At 40.1% G+C, this 14,831-nt stretch overlaps 1 protein-coding gene across 5 annotated transcripts in view; it reads left to right on the top strand.

The window, feature by feature from the left end:
* Nucleotides 1-14,831, top strand: part of LOC134357983 (catenin delta-2-like) — a 1,288,623-nt gene that overhangs the window by 340,203 nt on the left and 933,589 nt on the right. The window contains exon 4 of one of the 5 annotated variants that reach the window (XM_063069824.1): nt 3,781-4,086. The exons of the other annotated variants lie outside the window; for them this stretch is intronic. The gene's annotated coding sequence lies outside the window, so the exon portion shown is untranslated. The remainder of the gene's footprint in view (nt 1-3,780; nt 4,087-14,831) is intronic. 5 annotated transcript variants of the gene reach the window in all.

The raw sequence follows: 14,831 nt of genomic DNA, 5'->3' as shown, positions 1-14,831 counted from the left end.
ACCTTGTCAAAGGCCTTACTGAAGTCCACGTAGACAACATCCACTGCCTTCCCTTCATCCACTTTCCTGGTAACCTCCTCGAAAAACTCTAATAGATTGGTTAAACATGACCTACCACGCACAAAGCCTTGTTGATTCTCCCTAATAAGTCCCTGTCTATCCAAATACTTGTAGATCCTATCTCTTAGTACTCTTTCCAATAATTTACCTACTACCAACGTCAAATTTACCGGCCTATAATCTCCAGGATTACTTTTAGAGCCTTTTTTGAACAACGGAACAACATGAGCTATCCTCCAATCCTCCGGCACCTCACCCGTAGATACCGACAATTTAAATATATCTGCCAGGGCTCCTGCAATTTCAACACTAGTCTCCTTCAAGGTCCCAGTGAATACCCTGTCAGATCCTGGGGATTTATCTACTCTGATTTGCCTCAAGATAGCAAGCACCTCCTCCTCTTCCATGACCTCACTACTTGTTTGACTTATTTCCATAGACTTCATGCCAGTTTCCTTTAAAAAGTGCAGACGCAAAAAACCTATTTAAGATCTCCCCCATTTCTTTTGGTTCCATACATATCCGACCACTCTGATCTTCAAGAGGACCAATTTTATCCCTTACTATCCTTTTGCTCTTAATATACCTGTAGAAGCTCTTTAGATCATCCTTCACCTTTACTGCCAAAGCAATCTCATGTCTTTTAGCCCTCCTGATTTCTTTCTTAAGTATTTTTTTGCACTTTTTATACTCCTCAAGCACCTTATTTGCTCCCTGTTTCCTATACATGTCATACATCTCTCTCTTCTTCTTTATCAGAGTTCCAATATCCTTTGAGAACCAAGGTTCCTTATTCTTATTCACTTTGCCTTTAATCCTGACAGGAACATACAAACTCTGCACTCTCAAAAATTTCTCCTTTGAAGGCCTCCCACTTACCAATCACATCCTTGCCAGAGAACAACCTGTCCCAATCCACGCTTTTTAGATCCTTTCTCATTTCTTCAAGTTTGGCCTTTTTCCAGTTTAGAACCTCAACCCGAGGACCAGATCTATCTTTATCCATGATCAAGTTGAAACTAATGGTGTTATGATCACTGGAACCAAAGTGTTCCCCTACTCACACCTCTGTCACCTGCCCTAACTCGTTTCCTAATAGGAGATGTAATATTGCATCCTCTCTTGTTGGTACCTCTATATATTGACTTAGAAAACTTTCCTGAACACATTTTACAAACTCTAACCCATCTAGACCTTTAACAGAATGGGAATCCCAATCAATATGTGGAAAATCAAAATCCCCTACTATCACAACTTTATGTTTCCTGCAGTTGTTTGCTATCTCTCTGCAGATTTGCTCCTCCAATTCTCACTGACTATTGGGTGGTCTATAATACAACCCCATTAATGTGGTCATACCTTTCCTGTCTCTCAGCTCCACCCATATGGCTTTGGTAGACAAGCCCTCTAATCTGTCCTGCCTGAGCACTGCTGTAACATTTTCCCTGACTAGCAATGCCACCACCCCACCCTCCATTCCTCTGCTTCTATCACGTCTGAAACATCGGAACCCTGGAACATTAAGCTGCCAGTCCTGCCCCTCCTGTAGCCAAGTTTCACTAATGGCTATAATGTCGTAATTCCATGTGTCGATCCATGCCCTCAACTCGTATGCCTTTACCCACAATACTCCTTGCATTGAAATTCCATGTAACTTGACAATTATGACAATATATCAAAAAAATTTACTGCAGCAAAGACATTTGAATATTCAGTGGATGTGGAAGCTTTTAGTTACATAAGTAATTTTCTTTAAATTATTTTTATAAACTCTAATAATCATATGTCAAGCAAGAAGGACAATGCTGTGCTACTATCCATTCTGAGTCTGAGAGCAATTTTTAAAAATTCAGTGAACATAAATACATTTAATATTTTCCAAACAGCACTAATGGCCTTTGCTTACAATATGATTGTAAGCTAATGTCTTGCTTGTAGTACTGGTGCACTTTACAAATTAAAGAATACTTCAGCATTTGATTTGCTCTTTGATATCACTGAAAACACTGGGAAGTGACATTTTAATTAAGTTTGTATTTAATGTACTGAAAGAGTTTGTATGCCATATGATGCAAATGAATGGCAGTTTTCACAAGAGTGTGCAAAAGGTGATAAAATTAATTTACCATTTTTTTGACACAGGATCAAAAGAGGTTAATTGATGCATGAAATGATAGGTTCCATGCCCAGGGCACAATGCAAAATAGGTGGTCTTCAGTAAAGCTTCTGATAGCAGTCTAAGTGTATGTGCTGTAACCAAATCATAAAATTGCTTTGAAATGTGTTTTGTTACAATTTTCATCATTGTTAATAATTGCTAATTATTCAAAAATTTATAACTTCTATTTTAGTGTGTCATGAGGCTGAGGTTTGAAGAGGCCCTTGTACTTTGTTATCATGAGAAAATATAGTTTCAATAGCATGAGTGGCAATGAAAATTATAACTGGAACCACTGCACTAATGAATTTGACTAAATCTATAGGGCTGAAATATGTAACAGCCAAATTGAAGTAAGGATCATAAAGCTTTTACTGTTGCTGTCCCGGAAATAAAGGAGAGCGTTTTTATAAATACTGTAATAAATTTAATTCTTGCATCTGACAAATAAAGTCATAACTGTAACTAATATGGTGCCAGCATCAGATAGTTGAATAGAGAGTCAAGATGAACTGTAATGCCATAGAGCCCCAGGAGTTCTTAACCCAGGTCTGGGCCCCAGCTGTGAGGCAATGAATGTTAATTGCATTCTACACAGACAGTAATACATTGTCAGAATTTCAGCAGCATTTTTCTGTTGCAAGTCATGGCAATCTATTTGCTTCCCAGCATAAAGGATTGATTCACTGACCCACATTGTATTGATGCAAGTATTGGTTCAAGGAATCGCTCTTTAAGACAGTTTGCATGAATCACATGTGTTAAATTATTGATGACATTTACCTCAAGTTGTTTTATTCAATACAGCATTCATTTAAAATTGAGAAACGTGGAGCTAAATTGTAAGATTCCACCAAGAATGGCAGTGGGAATAAAATGGATTATCTTTTGGGAATTCATGGCTTGGCTTTGTGAACGAAGATTTAGGAAGGGGGCTGCCCACGTCTGCTGCAGGCTTGCTGGTGGCTGATGAGGCCAATGCAGGACAGGCAGATCTGGCCACAGCGGATGCAAGGGAAATTCTATTCTGGGTTTGGTGCTGCTGTGTCACGGTTCTTCCTCCTCCTCCTTTTGTCCTGAATGCAGCCCTGCGTGCCTTCTCGAAGGAGGAGATGGACTGGTGAATGGTGTGTCGCCAGGCCTCGCGATCAGAGGCTAGATTCGACCACTGGCAACAGTCAAGGTGACAGGCACCAAGGGATTTCTTCAGAGGGTCCTGGTGGGAAGTAGTGTTACAGAAATATGACTCGCTATTTGTTTTCCTGCTCTATTTAATCAGAAATCACTGCACTAAGCCTGTTGAGGAGTACAATGGTGTATACCTAATCAAATAACATTCAGTGGCCACTTTATTAGGGACGGGAGTGGAACTGGATGCGGTCCTTTGCTGCTGTAGCCCATCCGCTTCAAGGTTCTATGTGTCGTGTATTCAGAGATGCTCTTCTGCACACCAATGTTGTAACATGTGGCATTTGAGTTACTGTCTCCTTCCTGTCAGCTTGAATCAGATTGGCCATTCTCCTCTGACCTCTCTCATTAACAAGGCTTTTTTTATCCCACAGAACTGCCGCTTGCTGGGTGTTTTTTGTTTCTCGCACCAAACTCCAGAGACTGCTGTGCGTGAAAACCCAGGACATCAGCCAATTCATGAAATGCTCAGACCATCCCATCTGGTACCAATCATTCCACAATCAAAGTCACTAGATCACATTTCTTCCCCATTCTGATGTTTGGTGTGAACAACAACTGAACCTCTTGACCACGTCTGCGTGCTTTTTTGCATTGAGTTGCTGCCACATGATTGGCTGACTAGATATTTGCAGTAACAAGCAGATGTACAGGTGTACCTAATAACGTGGCCACTAAGTGTAAGTGTCAGCAGATTAACTGGTTCCATATTTAATTACTGTTTTTGGGATCATGCTGTGCTATATTTAAAATAAAATTCACTGACTGTACTATTTAATGATATCCTGATGGTACAAACGGTATCATATAAATTTGAGTTATTTAAGTTTTGTGTGGCGTTATTGGACTTAAAAGGATATGAGGGAGATGTAATCCCAGCAAGCATTGCCAACAACAGTATCACTAAAATATTTAGTTCATTTGTTGATCAAAGAATTTCCAACTATCTATTACACCATTAATTGTCACAACACTCTATTGTTCAAGGTTATAATACCAAACTTACAAATTTGACAATTCAGTGAGGCCTTTAATTATTCTCTAAACCTAATTTGTTTTTCTTGAAATTGGTAACAAACAAGTAATTAAAATCATGAAGAATCAGGGTGGTGATAGAACCCGAGGAAGACGGTTTAACTTCCAGTCCCTGTGGTAATGTACTCCTCTTTTCAGTAAGATCAGGCTGGAAAACTAAACTCAGGACCAAGTGTAGGCCTGTACATGGTGTTAAAGACTGGGTTTACTTTAGAGGTACATACCTTCCAGTGTCTGCCTGGTGTTAGAAGCTATTGGGACCGGTCAATGGACCACAAAAATGAATGCGTGTAAACCACACGCATTTACAGAGGGACAAATTAGTATGTTTCCAAAGTGGTGGGTTCAAGCTACACTCAAAAGTTTGAGAGCATGTTCCAGGCATTAGGTGCTGTGAGCTGGGCTCTGATTTCTTCATCTCTCCCTCCCGCACACGTCACAGGCCTAATGGATTTCCCAATTTGCAGCACCCGGGCTTGAACTAGGAAATACAAAATTCTCCTGTTTATTTGCTTCACATGCAAAGGGATTTTGTAGTGAGAAACATCAGTGGGGAAAAACAGTCATCTGCACTCCCTTGCTACACTCATTTCATACTGATTTTTGGGTGAAATAAAATTTCAAGGTAAGAAAAGAATTCAGAAAAGTGATAACTTCCTCTGGCTGAGGATACAATGTGACTCAGGAATCCTCTTGCTGATGGTCATATATCAGATGATACAACTTTAAGGCTGCAGTGGACCTTGGCTTACCTACTGGCAATGCCTCCTCTAATTTTTTTTTACAGCTGCGCAGACCAATCATTGCTCTGAGCAGGAAAATTTTACACAGCCTGAAACTGCACGTCACTTTAAATGATTTTTGCAATATGCATGCTATGATAATTGATAAATCACATACTTTTGATTTTATTTATTAATTGAATGGGGTAATGAAACACAGTACACCAAAGAAAATCTTTAATGTTTTGAAAAATTTTAAACTCAGACAGCATTGACGTTCAGTGGGCCGGCGGTTTCTTAACAATGAGGTACCGACTTCCATTCTGTGTTTATTGTTACTCTTTTTTAGCAGTGTTGTAACTTGAAACTCTGACGATGTAAATATGTTGAAGCTCTGAAGTGTTTCAAAGTAAAGATTGTGGTGCATTTATTATTTTAAAAATTTAACGATTATATCAATTAACACAACTAATTGTAGGGTATTTCACAATTATATTAACATCAATTTCAAAATTACATTATCATAATATTACACTAACATGATTTCAAAATTATATGAACTTTATATAAAAGGAAATAGCTGTGTGGCAACAAAGAGCATGTACGTGGAAGTATTTCAGTTAGTACGTGACCATGCACCCACGCAGCTTAGAGGGAACGGTGGTATCTTTTATGAGCTCCTGCAATCAACAGCAAACTAGCATTCAATGCGGCCACTGTGTGGACAAGGCAACATCCAAGTCAATTGTGTGTCTCAATATATTGGTGAACCTGCCATCTGCTGAAGCAGGTAAACTATGTTGCCTGGCACTCAGAGGAAAGTACATAGCCAAAGTCACCTTGTTGAGATTTCTCAATTTTCACCTTAACGTTAGAAGAACGTTGCTAAAATTAGAAAGTCATAATATTGCCACTAACTGTGTACAAGCTCAAAGAACAGAGGCACATAAATGCCACAGTCATCCTTTCTTGCTCTTGAATGGCAAGCAGCATAACCACAATTGATGTAATGCTGTTAAGGTAATAAAATATCAGGGCAGATGAACAAAACCTTGACCAAAAAGTTAGACAAAAAGGAGAGGAGCACGACAGAGATTTAGGAACAGTATTTCAAATGTTAGCACTTTGACAGGTGAAGGTATATCCACCAAAGGAGAAGCAAAAGAAATTGAGGTATACTAAAGGCTCTAATTGGAGGATCTCAGCAGGCTATATAGCCTGAAGCAGTGGAAGAGATAAATTGGAAGTTGAAAGTGAGGCTATGAATGGATTTGATTTTTTTTTAAATCTGATTTTTTTTCTGTGGCTTCTGTAATTTCTAAGATAAAAAAGGTCTGCTGTATTCGATGTATCAAGATCAATTGGCCATATGATTATATCAAGCAAGTCTTTACAGCTAGTTTATTGCCACTGAATCCATAAATAACAGTGGGAGGATTTGCAAGAAGACAGAGCATTATTAAAATTAATTAGTAATTTCTCACCTACAGGTAGTGTGTTGATGTATTTCAGTGATGCCCTTCATCACTATTTCATTGCTATATCATTTAAAATGATTTATATTAAATATTAATGAGATTTATTTCTGCAAACAACATTGGTGGCTGCCGAGTACTGTAGGTTTTCAGAAACATTGTGGCTTATGTGCCAAACAAAAATTGCAACCCAAGGCCCTAATTAGTACTTTACAAATCTAATCATGCAGCAGTTTCTCTGGGTAGATTGTAATGGTTGTCTTTCCCAAGTGGCACACAATAAGAAATTATTTTAGGTTTTATGAGTCCAAATCAAGAAATCACTAAAAGCTGATGGGGCAGGTTCAAAAAAAAATAATTAAAATGGCTAATAGAGTATTAGCCTTAAGTGCAAGAGAGCTGAAATGTAAAGGGGTAGAAGTTGCAGCTGCCACGAGTTTCTGTTAGACCCCATCTGGATTACTGTGTTCATCACTATTGCATCAGGTTCACCAATATTATAGTCATAGAGCAATGGAAACAGACCTTTTGCCCTACCAAGTCCTCAAGTATTCATTAGTTATTTCACACTAATCTCATTTTATCCTTCTCACAAATAACCCCTGATTTACCACTTATCTCTGGGGACAACTTACAGAGGCATGTACAGACCCATTGTCAGATGCACATACCTACAACTAAGTTGACATAGCTGTGAGGCAGCAGCTCGGGTAGCTGCACTACCTGCTACTCCAGGGGCCCAGGTTCAACCATAACCTCCAGAGCTATCTTAGTGGAGTTTGCACTTTCAGCCTATAACCATATGGGTCCCCCCCCCCACCCCCAGGGCATCCAGTTTCATTGTAACTTTCCCCCCAGTGTGTAGATGAATGGTAGAATGAAGGTTAAGTTGACAGGAATGTGGGAGAATGAAAAATGAAAGTTGTATTAATGGATGCTTGATGACCAGCACAAACACAATGGGTTGAGAAGTTTGTTTCTGTAGGTATAAGTCCAAAAAGAAAAATGATGGTAGGTCTATGTTATGAGGACAGTTTCTAATGGCCAACTGTGAGTAGCTGTAAGTACAGGCAAAAATTGGGGAATTGATTTTTTTTTTCCTGTTGAATTCAACCTATTTTTACCAGTTGCTCAGACTAGTAGTTACATTTTCTTCTCCTTCTCCAGATCACTGTCTCCTTGAGGAGGGTAAAACAGAATAATAGCTAGGATTGAGCTTTGAATCTTCTTATTGAGAGACCAGCTGTCTAACATTGCTGCTTGTGCACCACTTGGGGATTAATTTAGAATTTTTAATAGTCTCCTTTTATCTTCTGTTGTCTCAGCAGCGTACAAGATCCCTGGCCAAGACCTTGGGCAGCCATCCAGCTCACACACACCTGTCAGTGTTGTTCCTGTGTCAAGTGCTCGAGCGCTGTTCTGTTTTCCCCTGTCTATCTGGGGGTCAGTCCAGTAACTGCTGACTCACTGTTTGTAGCAGTATGTTTTTTTCCTGCTCGTGTCAGTTGGTGCAAGTATTCACCCTCAAAAACAGTAATTGATTAGGCCCAGGGAGCTCTGTCTGTGACAAATTATTATATTGGTTCAGTTAACAACAGGCATATAGGTAGTACAAAACTAACTATCTGTGAACATACCCTCAAGGTTTTTTCTGATCCTCTCTGAACAATCAAAGAATATAAAAGGTAATACCTGGGAATAGGAATTTGCTCTGCCCAGGCAGATTCCTCTTGATCCCACCATGTCTCCATGTTTCCAATATTGGGACAGCCACTTTTGTAATGGTAGGTCTCCAGAGTTTTCTCTACTTGTACTCCCGAAATCCTCAATTCTTGTCCTGTTGAGCTGTTGTGTATTAATTTTGTTGGCCCAAGCTTATCTCGGTAGCTTCTGTCACCCTCTCACTGGATCTGGCGCAAGACTACTAGCAGTATACCTTTTTGCTCTTCCAACGGGCTTTTCATTTTCATGTAATTTTCTTTGTTTTCCCTCAGACAAACTAGTTCAAACTAGTTTAGGCAGATCAGTCGAGCATTGAGCTCAGATTAATACAAGTCACAGGCTGTTCTTTTCACAAACCTGCCATTTTTACCTGACCATATAAACAATTTCTGACTTGGAAATGATCTGAGGTTGAGCACGTCATCAGCAGGGATCTCATTGTGTCTACCTTGGATTGCTCTGATCAATCCATTCCTGAGCAACAACCAGTTCACAAAATGTTGACCACAAGAACAATCTCACAAAATGGCCTCCATTCCTTCAACTACATGACAAGAAAAAATTCATTTGGTTTATTTGCTTCCACTGTCCTCAACTCATTCCATTTAGATGTTTTGCCTATATTAATGCTTTCTGTCCAACACTGTCTAACCTGAGCCCACTCTGGTGAGATGAGCATGAAATTTGGGCTAGTATTCTGGTGAATTACAATGGATTATTGCAATGTTCAAATTAATTCTTTTTGCATGTGACACTGAACTAGTTTGACTCACTCCCATATTTTTCCATCCTTATAGGAACAATCTGTAGCAACACACACAAAGTAATGTAAGAAACTCAGCAGGGCAGGCAGCATCTATGGAAAAGAGTACGGTCAGCATTTCGTGCTGAGACCCTTCAGCGGGACTGGCCTGCTGAGTTCCTCCAGCATTTTGTGCGTGTTGCGTGGATTCCCAGCATCTGCAGATTTTCTCTTGTTTGTGAATGAACAATCTGTAGATGCTTTAACACCAGTTTGGAGATGGACAGTGCTTATCTTTCAGACAACATCATTAAAACAATTTGGTCTCCATTGCACTATTGCTTGTGGAAATTTGTTGTGAATAATCTTGCTGCCCCAATTTCTATTTAACAACTGACAACATTCCTGAATGCTTCAGGATCGGGATCACGTTTTGATGTTGCTGTCTTATATAGACATGAAATTTTCTGTTTGGCAGCAGCAAGCAGTATAAAGCAAAAACATAAAGTTGCTATAAATAGTATAAAAATAAGGAATAATGGCATGGTTCTCATGGACTGTTCAGAAATCTGATGATGGAGAGGAAGAAGCTGTTCCTGAATCATTGAGTGTGTGTCTACAGGCTCCTGCAGCTTTCTCTGACGATAATAATGAGAAGAGGACATATCTCAAATGGTAATACTCTTTAATAATAGATGCGTTGAGGCATCACCTCCTCGAGATGTCCCCTATGATGGGGAGACTTGTTCCTGTGATAGAGCTGGCTGAATCTACAACCCTCGGCAGCCAATTGCGATACTGAAGTCTTCATGCCAGCCTGTGAATGAACCAGTAGGAATGCTCTCCACTATATAGCTTTAGGTAGTTGCAAGAGGTTTTGGTGACATTTCTTCAAAATACTTAATCATCAGTTAAATGTTTCGGGACTTTAAGAGGCCTTGTAAGTTAAAATATCTTGGTGCACCATTCGGTTGCTTTAGTTTTAATTGAAGTGCATAGTTTAATGTTGAGCCACATGGACTATTGCTCAACATTATCCACATCATTGCCACCCTGTAACAAAGTCAGCAAGCCTGACATGCAGCAATATTTTCACAAACAGGAGAGAGTCTGCAGATGCTGGAAATCTGAGTAACACACAAAATGCTGGAGCAACTCAGCAGGCCAGGCAGCATCTATGGAAAAATGTACAAAAGTACAGTCCTGCCAGAGGGTTTTGGCCCGAAACATCGACTGTACTTTTTTCCATAGATGCTGCTGGCCTGCTGGGTTCCTCCAGCATTTTGTGTGTGTTGCGGCAGTATTTTGTTCAGCATTTTATTTCAATCACCTCTTGTTGCAAAACTCTCATTTTGGGTTTGACATAGATAGCTGGGTCATTGGGAAATACAGTAAAGTGGACAGATCTTTCAAAGAGCAAAATGAGTTTTTGTGAGGTATAATTTTGATATTTGAATAGAATATTCTCAACTTAAGGACCATGATGTGTGATTAATCAGCACCCATTGATTGCAGTTGAAACCATGCTGCCTCATTTAAATGATTCTAGTGCACATCCATCACTTACAGCATAGTCATCTGGCCATCTGGCCGTCCCTGTTGGGAGGCAAAATGGTGACTTATCGAGAGCCCACAAAAGCATGTTTCTGAAAGAGAGGCACATTAAATTTAAGCAAATGGGAGGTATAAACAACATTAAAGAGAGCGGCCTCTAGTTAGTGACCTCTGACTTGAACATATTGGTGTTGGGTATAGAAAGGTGGAAGAGGACAGGTCTTCATTCTTCTGGGGACCTGGAGAAGGAAACTAGTCAGTGTCAGGAGTTGTGGTCAATTCAAGTCAAGTTTATAGTTGGTTGCACAATATGTTAAGGTCATCGTCATCGTGGCTATTCCTCGAGGTTGAGGATGATGGTCTTTGTTCTGTTGATCTACTTATGGGCTCTCAAGTGGCTTATGAGTCCAATCATGGCTTTGAAAGTTCCTCTGCATTCAGGACAGGTAGTTCCACGTGGCAGATCGGTCTTTGATTGTTGCTGCCTCTCTTTCCGTTTTCTTCTCTTTTCTTCCAATTCTGCATATCTGCTGGCTTTGAAAGTTGCTGTTCCTTCTCAGATGATGGCTTGCTAGAGTTTCCTATCCTTGGCATTGGTTTCCCAATTGTTGATGTTGATGTTACATTTCTTCATGTTGGCTTTTAAGATGTACTTGAATCTTTTCTGTTGTCCGCCTCTTTTACGTTTGCCTTCTTTAAGCTGGGAGTAGAAGATTTGTTTCAGCAGACGTTCATCTTTCATCCGAACAACATGACCGCTCCATCTTAGTTGGTTCTTGATGACATAGGCTTCAATGCTTGTTGATTTTGCTTCAGTTAGCACACTGACGTTGGTTCTTCTATCTTCCAGCTGATAAACTTAGGATGTTTCGAAGACAGCATTGATGGAACTTTTCAAGTGCCTTCAGATGTCGTCGGTATGTTTTCCAGGTTTCTGATGCATAAAGGAGCGTTGGGATTACCACTGCTTTGTACACTAACCTTTTGGTGTCTGTTTGGATGGTAGCGGTCCAATGAAAAGCTTGTCTGTAGCAGCATCACAGCACATAGATTCAGTGATGCAGTGTCAAAGGACATTCATGCAAGTTGAGTGAATATATTGTGTCTCAAGGTGATGCCATTGGCCTTGGGTACCATTCAATAGACCGTACTTCCAACAGTCTCTGCTCACTTCACCGTACCACCAAAGCCCACCAATCATCAGTGGTCATCAATCAGTGCTCCGCTCATATCTTCATCTACACTAGTTTATTTATATAAATTTAGTGTTGCTTTGTGCCTCATAGCTTGAACACAAAACTAGAAATTCAACCATGACAGTTACATCACTCAAACACATTATACAATGTACATAGATTTTTCCAAAAAATTGGTTTATAACTGATGATATCAGGATTACTAGCCACAATCAGACCTTGGCCCAATGAAGAAGTCAATATTCTGCATAATTGGGATGTCCATGATTAGAATTGTGGCCAATGACTGTTCTGAATTGAAAGAAGATGACAGTGTCTTTGTGCCTTATCCTTCTGACATCCTGTATTCTTCTGCACTATGATCTACAGCTGATGTATGAATGCTTTTATTTCAACCTTCCCACCGCCCCTCACTACAACCTTACTACAAGAGGAAAACTAAGCATTTCTCCTCTTGCATTAGTAAGGGAATTAGAGAATTGCTACCTATCCAGCCACCTAGAAGAGCCTGAAGGTATTCAATCTAAATGAACACCTCCCTTTTATTTTACAATTATTACCACCAGCTTTGGATACTGACTCTGAAAATAATTTAGAGGAGAGGCTAGAGCTGGGATCTGCAAATGACATTTCATTGACCTGCAGTCAAGGCTGGGGAAAACCTGTGTGCCCAAAACTCAGTTTCCTCTTGTCAGTGCAATTTGCCATGAGGCTTCTCACTCTAGAGCTCCTTAAGTCTTCCCCCAGTATCAGTAGGAGCTCTTTCCATTGCAAGTACACTTCTCATCGCCATGCTCCGACTATAAAGGTGGCATTGTACGGGAAAGCTACAAGAGTCAAAAGTTCTCGGTGATCAAGGAACTGGTTATTAATTAGCTAAAGTGACAGCCAGAGTTTTGGACCACTGATCCAGAGATATGTCTAAATCCCTTCAAGGTATCTGAGGAATTTAAATTCAAGTAATCTGGAATTAAAATATATATAGCTAGTCTTGGTAACTGTAAGAACACGGCTACTAGATGGTCATACAGGCTCATCTGGTTCACTGTTGTTCTTTGGGAAGAAATTACCATCCTTAACCAGTCTGGTAGATTCACCATTCTCAGTCTGAAAAGTCCCCTCAGTTTGGGGGTAATTCTGAATGGTCAATATGTAGAATTGACAGTTATTTCAGCAATGCTTAAAAAAACATAACAATAGGCAATTACTATTTCTATCCATCATAAAGAGCTTTGATTTATAAATTTGGTATTGTTACATTCTTTTGGATTCAAAGCACATCTATAGTGCTGAATGATTCTAATAAAATACTCCAGCATCCTCGGCTCTTTTGCTGTTCATGGCCATTGATGAGAGAACTCTTACCTTCTTCGCAGCCTTACAAAAGCATTCATATTGACAATTGCTTTGAAACATTTTGTCAGTGCTTTACATAAGAATTTTAAAAGAAAATTTACATGCTATTAGCTTCACTTAATTTGTATTAAGAGTCGAACAGGGTAATTGAAGCTAGTTATAACAAAGGGTTGGGATGGTCGTACTGTAAGTACTTTGTTTAATGTGAGCTAATGAATGACACTGCAGAAAGTATGAACCCTGTGTCTCTTATAACTAATGATAAGCAGAAAAAATTAAGTCTCATTACTGATCATTAATTTTAAGTATCTGCTTTCGTAAGGCTTTTATTAACTAGTCAAATACCTTGTCCTTTCAGCCCCATGTAAATATCTTGGGAATGTTAGATAGATAGAGACTTTATGGATCCCAAAGGAAATTACAGTGTCACAGTAGCATTATAAGTGCACAGTTATACAAATATTAGAAGAGAAGTAAGAAAGAATAAAAAGTAAGATACCTCAAATAGCCTAACAGGAGGGAATCATCACTTTCCCAGCTATAGGTTGACTCATTATAGAGCCTAAAGGCAGAGGGTAAGAATGACCTCATATAGCACTCTTTGGAGCAGTGCAGTAGTCTTAGTCTGTTACTGTGCTCCTCTGTTCAGCCATGACGGCAAGCAGAGGGTGAGAAACATTGTCCAGAGTTGCCAGGATTTTCCATAGGGTCCTTTGTTCTACGACAGCATCCAGTGGGTCCTGTTCGACTTCTATAACAGAACCAGCCTTTCTAACCAGTTTATTGAGCCTGTTGGCATCACCCGTGTTAATGCCATTGCCTCAACACACCATTGCAATAGAAGACTGTACTGGTGATAACAGATTGACAGAACATGTGAAAGAGAGGCCTGCATACTCCAAAGGATATCAGTCTCCTCAGGAAGTAGAAATGACTCTGGTCCTTCTTGTACACAGCCTTTGTGTTGATGCTCCACTCAAGTCTGTCAACCAGGTTCACCCCCCGGTACCTGTAGGGCCTCACCACATCCACATCCTCACCATCAATAGTAACAGGGAGCAGTGCAGGCTTAGACTTCCCGAAGTCTATCACCATCTCCTTTGTCTTGCTGATGTTGAGCTGTAGATGATTCGGCTTACACCATTTGACAAGTCCTCCACAAGGGCACTGTATTCATCCTCCCTTCCTTCCTTTATATACCTAACTATTGCTGAGTCATCAGAGAATTTCCACAGATGACATGATTCAGTGTTGTTTCTAAAGTCCGAGGTATTCAGAGTAAATCGGAAGAGAGCCGATATAATCTCCTGTGGGGCTCTAGTGCTGCTGATAGCCATGTCTGACACACAGCTCTGAAGCTGTACAAACTGTTGTCAGGTATTCCATTATCCAGAATACAATGGAAGTAACAACCTGTATTGAATGAAGCTTTTCCCCCAGCAATGAGGGCTGTATGGTATTGAAGGCTCTTGAAAGATCAAAACTATGATTCTCACAGGATTGCCCTGCTTATCCGTATGGGAGTAGGCTCTGTTCAGCAGGTAGATGACAGCATCATCGACTCCAATGTGCTCCAGGTAGGTAAACTGCAGGGGGTCGAGGGCTGATGTGACCAGGGGTCAG

Source organism: Mobula hypostoma, chromosome 17 (genome assembly GCF_963921235.1).
Source record: "Mobula hypostoma chromosome 17, sMobHyp1.1, whole genome shotgun sequence".
NCBI lineage: Eukaryota > Metazoa > Chordata > Chondrichthyes > Myliobatiformes > Myliobatidae > Mobula > Mobula hypostoma.
The sequence above is the reverse complement of the archived record's forward strand: the minus strand, read 5'-3'. Positions and strand labels throughout refer to the sequence as shown.